This window comes from Argiope bruennichi, chromosome 6 (genome assembly GCF_947563725.1).
Source record: "Argiope bruennichi chromosome 6, qqArgBrue1.1, whole genome shotgun sequence".
NCBI lineage: Eukaryota > Metazoa > Arthropoda > Arachnida > Araneae > Araneidae > Argiope > Argiope bruennichi.
This window is the reverse complement of record NC_079156.1, coordinates 49,012,749-49,024,515: the sequence shown is the minus strand read 5'-3', so window position 1 is coordinate 49,024,515 and position 11,767 is coordinate 49,012,749. Positions and strand designations below refer to the sequence as shown.

Sequence of the window (11,767 nt, the reverse complement as noted above, 5' to 3'; positions counted from 1 at the left end):
TTTCTGCTTTGTTAAGCGTCCCTCATCGTAGAGGATGATAGACATTAGCAAAATCTCCCAAAAAATCTATAAAAAAAATAATACAAATTTTTATGCATTTCTAAAAGTTATCATTTTTTCCACTGCTTTTGAGAAAGTAAAAAGTAGATAGTAAAATTCACCTTTTTTTTCCTTTTGTCTTTATTATTGTTAATTTATTCATAAAGTTATTGAAATATTTAGAATTTTAAATAATCATTTGAGTACTTATTATCTGGTCATTACTACTTAAGAAGTAGTACATTTATGACAATTTTTCTCATACAGTTGTACAGAAATGGTAAATCTCCCCCATTACTTAACAAAATGCTAATGTCATATCAGAAAATATTTAAAATGAATGGAAAAAGTATGGAGCTTTCTTATCGATTAATAAACCTGTTCTTCAGAATTTTATGAGAAGAATTTCAGATAGCAGAAATGTATAAAGTTGCATTTTAGTTTGCTGTTTGAATTCGAAATGAGTTATCTGCGCTTATCAAACAATGTGAGAGACGTCTTAAATTGTTGGTCGAACGTGTGTGAGAAACAAATTTGAAGAGGCGAATGAAAAATGTTCATGATGTACATTGAACTTAAAAGAATTTAATATCATTTGAATTCAGATGTAGTTAACTGTTGATCATTTAATCCTCTAGAAAGGACTGCAGGAGGGGTTAAGTTGCTCAGAATCAATAAGAAAGACATAAGAATAATTTTCTTAAAGAGAAATAAAGTGAAAAACTTTACTTAGTGATCGTAAAAACAGTGCAGCTTTCAGATAACACTTTCTAATATGAAGTAATACGTTAAAATACCAAAATATACTTAAATGAAAGGTGCAATCAAGAGTTAACTGAATAAATTTTATTCCCAAAAACATGCTTTTATTAACAATGTTCTTAAAGCAAAATTCTATAAGATAAAATTTTACTAATATAAACTGCTTTTACTCAAACTCAAATAGACTCAAAAACGTAAAGACAAATCTAATTAGGTTTTCTTTTTGTTGCTGCATATTGGTATGATAATGTTTATAAACTGGATATTATTGCCTGTAAATTACATCATGCCATATGCAGAATGCAAAAAATCATTCAAAATTCAGACAGACTGTTACCACATTTAGCACTTAATGTTACTGCGTAGGACTTGTAAAAAAAGTTATCAAAAGTTTAATTAGATTTTTAATTACAATAATTCGAAATTAAAAATATTTCTTCTTATAACAGCGGTTTACGTTACTACACTAAAACCTCTTTTTGTAACACGTTAAAAGTAAATAAATAAGTTTTTCATTCATTACAATATTCATCTCCTTTCATTCTTTTTCTGATTTTACAGATTAAACAAAATTAAGTATATTCTACAGCTATCCTTTTTATTGTTTCAATGAATCTATTCATATTCAATTATTTTATTGTTTCAGTTGCTGGATTTTATAAGGATGATATTAAATATATGTTTTTAAGTGCACGTCAGAACTACGATATAATTAAGAGTAAATTTTAAAAAAAATCAAACTAGCACAACTTTTCCAAGTTTTGAAGAAATATATATTTTGTTCCTCTATTTCCTGAACAAATAATAAAAAACGAGGATTTCATCGACAGAGAAGGCATTTAACGATAGCTTTTTATAGTCGTTTTAATCCTCAGAATAGTTTACAAGTTTTAATCTAAGTGATTAAAAGATTTTGTGAGGATTTCTTAAGATTCTTAGGGAAGGCCGATTCCTCAATTTTACCTATAATGGGAATAGGCTTTCAATTACTTTTAACGCAAATCAAATTGGGGATATTGGGCCCGCTATTGGAAGAGCAGTTAAAGGAATAACCATTACATCAAAGATGCATCTGGGTGTACAGTTTCTTTACATGCCATAACTGACGAACTTGATGAAATGTTGAAGGTCAATGTAAGCCAAGTCATTGATGAGCCAAGACTCTTTAAAGCTTAGAATGTTGTTGTGGTAAAGTTCTTGGGGGGAAAAGAGGAGTCAAGAATTTTGTTGATAAACTCGCTTAATTTTTTAATACAGGAGTTTCAAGTATTATATATAGTACAGAAGGAAAGCCTTTTATTTCCCCAAACGAACATGTTGGAGCTTCACTGAATGCACAAAATATCGGGTATGTGAAAAACTCTCCTTACAATAAAAATAGTGGAGAATTTATATTTTCGGATGAAATTGTAAACTTTAAAAAAAATTTTGAATTTTAAACAATCCAAATTTTATCTTTTGATTATTTTTGCAAACTTTCTTTATAATAAAGAATTATCACTAACATGTAAAGTGTTCTCATAGTTTTTGTTTTGTTTTTTAGAGATTTCGATTGGTTTTATAAGCAGATGGCACAGTTGTCTCTTATCCAGGGCTATTCTACAAACGCTATCTCCCTATATTTTTTTAAATATATAAATTTTTTCTTCATTTACCATGTTTCCATAGAATGTAAAACCAGAAGATCGGGGCTAATGGTTTACCAAGGTTTTGAAATATTTTTATATATTGTTAGTTAAAAAAAACAGTTGATAGAAAAGAAAAATGTAACAAAATGGTCCCAGTTTAAGGTGATGAATAATACTTAAAACACTCTCATGATAAATTTAGGACAAGAGGATGAAAAATTTGAGTATATTTATTATAAATAATCTGAAAAGACATTTGTAAAAGTCACCCAGAATCCAATAGTGGTAAAAATAGCTTGTCACTCATTTTAAAAGTAAGAATCCTCATGCTTATGTTGAGATAGATTTCAAAACTAAATAAATAAACAAGGTGCTAAGTATGCTAAGATATTAGCCAGTTAAAATGTCTACATTTTTTGTTTTTATTTTATTTGTGTCATATTTTATTATCTGCTAACCGCCTTTAGCGATCAGCTGGCTCGCCAGTATTAATGCTCGCTAAAAAATTTCATTGAAAGATTTTATGTAACTTTAATTTCTTAGTAGCTTCTTCAGCAAAATACTTTTAAGCTTCAAATTTAGTAATTATATATTAAATCTAGTAATTTAGTTATTATATATTAAATCTAGTAATTTAGTTATTATATATTAAATCTAGTAATTTAGTTATTATATATTAAATTATATATCAAATTATATATATTATATATCAAATTTAGTAAATATATATTAAAAATTTTCAAAATAAGCTCATTTTTCAATAGTTCTGCTCTTTCCTGTGATGTAATTGAATGTATAAAAGTGTAGTCAGAAAATTAGGAAAATGTTTAACATGATGAATGTATGGTTTCTAAAATAGTGTAAGTTCCTATTAAAATTTTAATTTTAAAAGTATTTTGTTGAGGAATCCATTCAATCCAAGCTACAAAAATATTTACTTAAAATTTTAAGCAATCATTAATCCAGGCGAACCATCTAGTTACTAGAGACAGTTAATCTATGCTATTGATTCTTCTACTAATAATGAATATGCGAGTACATGCCTGTCTGTTATTAGTGTGTTTGAACAACCAAATATATTTCTAAATAAAGCAGTTTTGTTGAAAATAGTAGATATTCTGAAAGTAGTAATCTTCTTACTTTTTTTTTTTACTCATATTAATAAAGCAAAATTTCATCGTGATGTTATCAGCGAATTTAAGCATTGTCACTTGATCCTAGACGAGGACAAATCCAACTTCGAATGGAATTACCTAATTTTTATGTTATGTATAACTTCGGCAAACTCATTATTTCTTTATCTCTACTAATAACTGTGTGTGTGGGGGGGAGGCGCTTTACAGGTCGGATCTGTAGCTACCAAATTTAGCACTTATATACCTTGGGGAATAAGAATGTGTACCATTTCTTAGTCTTTTTTTCGGAGTAATTTTTAAAATATTCTTGCACATAAAGAAATCTTTACATCATTTTAAAATTTTAAAAATATCTTTTTAATTATATTAATTTAAAATCATATAAATTTCTTTTAAATTTTTGCAATTTTTCAAAAATATTGTTTGCCCGATTTCCAACAATATATTATGTTATTGCCTTGAGATTCAAGATGTTTGCATGCGTTTTTTTTACAAGGTTTGCATGGTTTTGCATTGTTTTAATTCCATTGTTGAAAGCTAAAGAAGAATAATTCTATTTAATATTTTTGTTATTTATAAAAAAGTGAAATTAGAATACCGCAGAAGTCTGATGTTAGATGACCGTACATATTTATGTTTTTAATAGTCCTACGATTGCCATTAGAAAGGTTCATATACGTAATGAATAGAACATAAGTAATGATATTCTTGAAAGTCTGAAAACTTGATACAGTTATGAACATAAAGTTAATTCTGAAGTTTGACTGAAAATAAAATAATCAATATTCCCTGATATCCTACTAATATCATAGTTGTAATGAATGATATATGATATTAATAAATGAATACATGAGCATAAATTAATTAAGAATGAAACTTATTTTATACTGAAATAAAATAACTGTTGACCTTAATGTGTAAATTTTTATTTTAACTATTTATGTCTTTTTTATGCAATAATAAGTTTTTATTAAATTACATCCATATTTAACATTTTGGAAGCATTTAAGATATGTTAAGATATGAATAAATTATCTAATTTCGTCATGATGATCAAAACTTAATTTGCTTTAATTGCAGCAGGATGTAACATTATTAAACATGCTTCGAGTTGGCAAATTTTGAAATCATGCCCCTCTATCACATTATTCAATATCGTTATGTAAAACTATTAACCTTGACTAGCCAATCAGTTTAACATTTTACAAATGAATGTATTAAATTAATTTTATTCGATACATCATTGTTTACTTTTTGAATTTATATTATTTTTGAATTTATTAATTTAGATTCTGAAGAATATTATGAATGAAAAAGGGATCGTGGCAATTTTTTCAATCCATAAAAGGGGATGCGAGTGAAAAAGTTAAAGTAGCCTTGCCCTGTTATAATTAACAAAGAACAATAAGCCATTTATCCATATAAAAAAAGTTGTTGCTTATTGAGTCATAATGGGTCTAATTAGGTGCACAAACTCGAGCGTATCCATATCATTGTTCAATGAATCTGCCGAGCCTACCTGTCGAGCGGAGCGCGGAAATCAAAGAAGCAAATAATGAATTCTTGGCGGCATCTCAGACGACAACTCTTCACCGACACGCACGAAATTTTTTCAGGAGGAGGAACAACGTTCCCCTTGGCGAGAAACTCGACTGTTGATTTGGAGCTTCCACACGGGTGGAGGCGGCCGAAAGAATAACATAGCAGGACATATTATCTTTGAGCCCTCAAGTGCAAACACGTTCTCAGAAGACTTTTTACGTGTCATAAATTCTGATGGACGAGTGTTATGCTAAGCTGCCACGTGGAGGAGCTGCGATCGTAATTTAAATAAACGAATGCGGAATTGGTTTTTTTAACCTGTGAAGTGCTCTTTTTATATTTTGTTCTGAAGTGTAATAGAATATCATCTGCTACAGTGTAACAGTGGTGTGCAGCGGAAGTGTTGTTCTGTGAATGCGGCTGTCCCACCTGGGAGTTTTTAATTGCGACCACATGTGTTCGAAGGTGATGAAAGAGGAACGAACGATATTTTCACCAACAGAAAAACTTTGAAAAGGTAATTTTTTTTTTTTTTTCTCTAATGAAGCATCCTTTTTTTGAAAAAAAAAATCTGAAAAAAGAATATAAAATTATGTTGAATATTATGTTGCATTATCATTTTTTTAATGGTTTTGTATACATTTCTAATAGTTGAAAAAAATATTAAATTTTATTTCGAATTTTCATCCTGGAACATTTATAATATAAGGAAAAATTCCTTTTATGCCTTGCAATTTATCTGAGAACTTGCAATAATTCTAAGCAATTTTTCAGAATATATTAATTTTTTATAATTATAAAATTTTATTTCGGTTTCCAGATTTGAATATATATTTATATACATTTACCTGTGTTTATTGCATAAAACAGGAAAATAGAAATGCATTGCATCCCGATATAACTAAATTTTAATTAAATGCCGAAAATTTCATGCAATTTTTTTTCTATATATTAAATATATTATTTTGTGATTTAAATGAAGAGGAAAAAATATAGTTGCAAAAACTATATTTAATGTTCGCTATTAAATATTACATATTGTCATATATTTTTAATATATAATTGAGCTTTGCTACAAAATTTATCCCGAGTTTAATACATAAAATTTTAATTATATATTTGCAGATATGAGTATATTATTAAACCAAATTTATAATTTGACTTTATTGAAAAAGGTTTTGGAACAAAATAAAATTGAAATAATTTAAATATTTTTTCCACATTTTATATTGCTAACCACAGGTTAAAAGTTATCAATAAAAAATATCTTTAAAGAAAAAAAACATTTATATAATTTTTTTCTTCTATCCTTACTTGAATAATCTCTTCAATTAATATAGTATATTAAAGCAAGGATGGAAGGAAAAAATTAATTAAATTTTATTAATAATTTTGTGTTTCAGCTAGAGATACAATAGTTAGAAATGAATCGAATTCGAATTTTTTTGCTTATCTATATGTACCGTAAAATCTCGCAAAATTCCAACAATAAATCATAGTTTTCGCGTAATTGCTAAAATTAAGTTTCAATAAAATTTGCAAACTGTAGTTTTTATTTCATATGTATTTGAACAATAACAAAAGATTCAATTCTTTTATATCTGTTTTTAATTATTGTAAGTAAAATTTATCAATTTATTTTTTATTTGGGAAAGAATGCAGCATGTTAAATAGATTATTCATTTTTTTAAAAATAATGAAGTGCATTAAACTAAATTGCAAAACTCAAACGTCAAAGTGACGGGGAAATTCTATAATTCTGTCGGTTTCCTTTGGAAAGCTTCATAGAGGAAAATATACTTGACTTTCTTTGCCGAAAGCTTATAGTATTTCCCCGAGAGTATATATCGACGCTTAAAAAAAGGACTTGGAAATTAACAAAAATATATTCATCTTTGTTCTCAAATTCTACAGATGTTTTCTTTTTTTTAAAAAAAAAAAAAAAAAAAAAAAAAAATTCTCCAGGATTTTTAAGCCCATTTTCTATTGTTATTGCATAGATAAGATTTTTAAAAAAAATCGAAACTGGAATTTGTAATTATCGGTATGCGAATTTACAATTAGGAGAAGAATTGCAATGGAATTATGTAATCCGAAACTGACAATCTTTTTTTTTTCAGATTTACTATAAAATATTTTTGCTAAGTATATGTAATTTTTATTTATTTGTAGTAAAAATTAAGCGAAGAACAATTTCTAACAATAATGAAATGCAGCATTAAGAACTTCTTTTCAGCAACAGTTGCATCTCAAAATGTGAGATCCGTTTGAGATGGTTTCTACCATTTCATTCTAATTCCAAAACTTAAAAAAAAAAAAAAAAAAAAAAAAAAAACTTCCCGCCCTCTGTACAGTAATTGTTTCTAGGTCGGCTTGCAATAAATGTTTTCTTCTGTTTCGCTTAGTTTCATCTCACTTATCGGATTACTCAGACATGTTTATAGTAGCTTTGAGCAGAGCTTTTCTGTATGAGCATTGTGATCTGATATATGATTTATACGAGCTTTTCCAATAGCAATTTATCGCTATCAGATTAATTCTTTAAAAAAATCTGAATAAATAAACTATATCAAAATTTACTAATAATACAAAGAAACCATTCAACATAGATCATATAAGAAAAAATATAAATTTTTCCGATCAAAATTATTTTCTAATAATTATTAAAAATTTTATTTATAAAATCCACATTCGCAACTCAAAATTGCCTAAAGCAAAATTTTTCTCTTCCTTTTAGAAAACATGTTAAGTTGAAATGACTGGCCACTAAAAAAAATGATAATGACACTTAATTTATAAATTTTTTATTATTTCTTTTCATGATATATAGGGCAAATATATAAAGAAATTGCATTAGAAAAAGTCTACTGAGTTTCTCTAATAAACTACAGTTATTTATATTATTAAGAAAATTCTACTTAAAAAAAAAAAACAATGTTAAAGCGGGTCTCACTTTATAGTCCGAAAAGTGATGACGACAATTACTGAAAATAAATGAAAGCAAATAAAACAATAGCCTTATAAAAATTTATGAAGAATTTTGCGAAAACTCTTTATACCTATTTATCTGTTCGTCTAAAATGTCGCTCAAAGATGAAAGGAATGAGCTAAGCAATCTTAAACATCATTTAATTTGATATAAGCGAATTTAAGTAAAATTTCTATTTCAAGAGATATTGAATACAATGGTATAGATATTGGATTCTTTGTTAATACGAATTATTTGTATTGACAAATTACAGTTTCTCGGTTGATGCTATGTATTAATATCAAATAAATTATCACTGATGCAATTCAATAATATTGATAAAAATTTTCTCTGCTATTTCTTATGAATATTCGATAACTGATGATTCTCAAAAGGAAATTAATCTTGAAAATACGATCTTAAAATAATTTTTAACAAATATTCATTCATACCATTCCTCTTCCAAGACGATGGAGGTAGGAGAAACAAGTTGGAGACAGAGAGAACTGACCTGGTGAAAGGAAAAAGAAAGTATTTTTCTTATTTATTTTTTTTGAAATATTTAACTTTTATTCAAAATAAATGATATAAATGACATGATCGCTTAATATTCACATATTCTTAATATAAATTAATGTGAATGGTTAGAGATCAGATTTTCTTAACACTTGATGTGACTGACCATACGGGAGAGGGCGTCTTCTGTCAGCTGATTAGTTACCACAGTCATAATTCAGTAATCAAATGTAATGAGTGAGGTTATATGCCAGTATGGGAGATCCGTTTACCATATCCCGTTACTTATTGTATCCCGGAGGGCAGCATGGATGGTGACGGCACTGCATTCATGTATAGAGTAGAATCGCAACTATTCGACATTTCAGCAGATATTAATTATAAATTTAAACTTTGTGTTTTTTTTTCTAATGCCATTATTTATTATCCAGATACCCTATTGTTGAGAAGTGAAAGGTGATGGCCGTTTCCTGCCTATGTGCTCTGTCAGAAGTGTTTTTTTTTCAAAGCAACTGTTTTACTACGACAATTAAAACAGATAAAATCTCGGAGAATAAAATAGTACAATATGATGACAATGAGGAGGACCAGTCTGAAAGATCTCTTCCCTGTGATTTGGGCGTCCCGGGTTCGAGTCTCGGTTTGGGCATGGTTGTTCTCCTACTTCTGTGTTCTATCTGTGAGGTGTGTGAATGTGCCCTCCTTTAAAAAAGGGGTTGTGCAAGCGAAATGAGTGATGCTTGAATAGTCAAGTCGTACTCTTGGCCCTAGTTGGCTCTACGATAAAAGCAAGAGGCGCTCCCCCTTAGGCTTAATTCGGCTGTCTTCGAGCAGCGGGCTTGTCAGTGGCAAGTGCCATAAGAAACAACAAACAGTCTGAAAGACGTCTAGTATGACCAGCAGTGTTAAAACGATTCATTAGTTATATTCAAATAGTGAGGATGACATTTGAGCAGGCATTTTCCTCCCCCAACTTCCGCACTAGATCATCGAGAAGACGTTTGATTCTCGATGTCAAATTTCACGTTCACTAGGTTCACAGTGGTTGTAAATATATCTTGGTGAAATCGATAAATAACTCATAAAGATAGATTTAATACTATTACTACAAACTTGGAACACATTAAGTACAAGATGACACCTAAAGGTAGGAAGGACATAATGCATTTTATCTGATGGCATGATACACCAGCTAGAAAACACATACCAGCACGCTGGTATACCACTTACACAAATTTGTTTAAAACAATATGGCAGCTTTCTCTATATACATTTATTTAAATACTGTTAACTTCCTTTTTTTTCTTCTAGCGACATTTTATCTTTTTATCTTGAAATAACTCATACCATGAAAATGTTCAATGAATGTTACTGAGTATTTGGTCTAAGAAATTTTAATTGTTTTTTCTTTTTTTTAATTATTTGATATTTTCACTTAATCCATAACGACAATTTCCATTAATGTTGGATAAATGAGATTCTACGACAAATGTGTTTCTTTTTGATTAATTAATCAAGAAATCCTTTTGATTAAAAATCAAACGCTTTCCACAAGGCAGTAGGTTTGATACTATTGTCCATAAATATTCAATGAAATATATTAATATTAATACTTTGCAGTGAATTTATATATTTAGGATTAAATAATATTTTAATTTCTGAATTTATTCTAAACAAACGATCAGCTGAGAGGAGTTCCAAGTATTCCAACCGTCGAAATGCGTTATCAATTCTGGTAGTCAAAGTTTTCTGTTTAAAAATTTTTTCAATAAAAGTTGAACGAGTCATATTTCCTTAAACCAATGATGAAAAATCAATTACAATTTGTGTTTCCATCTTCTGATTTTCTCTTAGTGAAAAATTAAATTTTATGTACTTTTCTCTTTTCAAAATAATCACTATTTAAAAAATTTTATTGGTAAATCTGAATTTTGATAACGAATCTTATTCATCACTTTTTCCCAAATCTCAAAGAATCTTTGTTAATGTTTAAGAAATGGCAAATTGCCGTAAATAACATGAAACGTTGTTCACGGTAATCGAGTTGTAATATTTTGATTATGCATTTAATTTTATTTGCTTTTGATTAAGTAAAATAATTTAATTTTTTTTAGATATCTTGAATATTAAAACTGCTGAAAAGTAAATTTTAGGTCGGCATTTTTTTTTTTCATATTTTGTTATCTGAGCACAGAAATATGCCATTCCATGATTTATTTCTGAACAATGGCTTCAATTAGGCAAGCTAGAAGGCTTCCAAGAGCCACTGGATTCAGAAGGGTCCTTCAGAAAGTAAGCCGATTAAAAATAAAGTAAGTCAATTCAGAAAGTAAGCCGATCTATTTCGATAATTGCAAAATAAATTGAAAAAAAAATCTATGAAGGATACAATATTAGATATTATTAGCACTGTAACAAGTGTAATATGTCAGGTTCCTATATGCTTCGTTACGCTTATTCAATTATTAGAATATTTATAAAACCGAATATCTACTTCAATAGTTTTGTCTTCAAATGAAGATGTCTGGCAGTCTTGAGATTTAACAGATAAATAAAAACGGATACATATTCACAAAGTTACTAAAATAAAAAAAATATTAATTTAGAATAAATAATATGTTAAAAGTGTGCGGTGAAACTAAATTGACTTTTTCATTAAATGAGGAACTTCACGTTATGCACTGAGTAGGGCCGCAAAATACCTAAAACTGCCACTGTAGCAGAAACAATATTTTACGGACATATATACGGATTTTTTTTATTATTACATTACCTTAAATGAATATTTCCTTGTTGTTTTCTTTTTAAAAATCATTTTGAATTCATGGTTCAACTCTTATATTTAATGCATTGCAATATAAAAGGACGAAATATTTAAAATATTCACTTGCCTAAATAGAAAAACTTGTTATAAAAAAGAAATGGCCAGAAAGCATTCTTGAAATGAACTGAATTCTCTTTGTGTGAGAATTCTCTTTGTATTCTTTTATACATATCATTAGAGACATCTAAAAATATTCAAGTTTTTAAAAATGCATGATTTTGAACTTCTTTATATTATAAACATAAGCTTACAAGCATCGTTAAATTATTGAAAAACATATGGCCGCTATGTATGACAGTTTTTTCAAAGTGGTAAGATATTTATTAATTTCAAGAAATAAGATGGATCATCG

The 11,767-nt window shown here is 28.1% G+C and overlaps 1 protein-coding gene across 1 annotated transcript in view; it reads left to right on the top strand.

Annotated features, from left to right (window-relative positions):
- The first annotated feature begins 5,214 nt into the window (after positions 1-5,214).
- LOC129971189 (basic-leucine zipper transcription factor A-like) overlaps positions 5,215-11,767 on the top strand; it is a 48,420-nt gene continuing 41,867 nt past the window's right edge. Inside the window, exon 1 of the mRNA XM_056084741.1 lies at positions 5,215-5,624. The gene's annotated coding sequence lies outside the window, so the exon portion shown is untranslated. The remainder of the gene's footprint in view (positions 5,625-11,767) is intronic.